The sequence below is a fragment of the Actinia tenebrosa genome, unplaced genomic scaffold, assembly GCF_029948245.1.
Source record: "Actinia tenebrosa isolate PJP-AT-01 unplaced genomic scaffold, QUT_ActTen_1.0 PGA_scaffold7__59_contigs__length_16204524, whole genome shotgun sequence".
NCBI classification, from domain to species: domain Eukaryota; kingdom Metazoa; phylum Cnidaria; class Anthozoa; order Actiniaria; family Actiniidae; genus Actinia; species Actinia tenebrosa.
This window is the reverse complement of record NW_028292584.1, coordinates 4,362,516-4,363,527: the sequence shown is the minus strand read 5'-3', so window position 1 is coordinate 4,363,527 and position 1,012 is coordinate 4,362,516. Positions and strand designations below refer to the sequence as shown.

Here is a 1,012-nt window from a genome sequence, read left to right as displayed (position 1 = left end):
TTTGAAATTTTGAAAATCAAAATGGCGAATCGTTGAGAAAATGAGGAAGCGCAATGCATTATGGTATGGCTGGGCGCGCTAGGGTCGATGGGAGAAGTAAATTTGCCACTACTTTCATTAATTATTCACTTTCGTTCACTTTATTTATTCATTAATTCATTGGTCAGTCATTCTAAGAATTGTTAATTAATTCGCTTGTTTTGTTTGTTTTCTTGATAGCCTGCGTCACATCCGGAATATTTTACAAAGCAAAAAGAAAAAGAAAAGCTATGGAAAAAAATTAATTCTTAAAATTTAATGCGGCTGAAAAAAGAAGGTGGTATTTGGACTTGAGTCCACAACAGAAATTTTAAAAAATAAAAAAATCGATTCCAAGGTGCCATACCCCCGAGACATCCGCAGAGCTGGGGCGTCGTATGGACTTCGGACCTGACGGTGATTAAATCCTTCTGCCCTTGGGTGCACGAATTACGCAAGAAAATGTTCTAGCCGAAGCATCAGGGGAGAGACCAGCCGGCCCCCAGACCATATCGGCTAATCCCTTGCATCTCTGCCACGCACGGAATCGGTTGATATTTTTATTTTAAAAAGTCTAGTCTATTCGGTGCATTGTTTTCACGGCTATTGTTATGCTGATTCACCTGAAACCGTGGTCCAGTGGATAAAAACTTGGGCATTTTAGACGCCAGGTCAAGCCCGTCTGAGGTGGGTTTAGATTTGGATGGGTGACGTAAACATTATACCTACTCGCTTTTGCTGCTCTTTTTCCTTCGTTTTTTTTCAGAATTAAAAATAATAGAATATAGATATAAAACGTTTCTATTATTGCTCGTCATAGTTAAAAAAATAGTCCTTAATTTTAGCCCTCATTCTCGATTAAAATAGGAATTTTAAAAATCACTTAAAGGTTTATACTCCCAATATGTTAATAACGTGACGTCAAAGGAGGCATTTCAGTTTATCTGCCATCACATGGAAATCGAAACACTGATTACTATGATATATCCAAGAT

The 1,012-nt window shown here is 37.7% G+C and overlaps 1 long non-coding RNA gene across 1 annotated transcript in view; it reads right to left on the bottom strand.

Annotated features, from left to right (window-relative positions):
* Positions 1-1,012, bottom strand: part of LOC116308610 (uncharacterized) — a 176,160-nt gene that overhangs the window by 148,327 nt on the left and 26,821 nt on the right. The window lies entirely within an intron of this gene.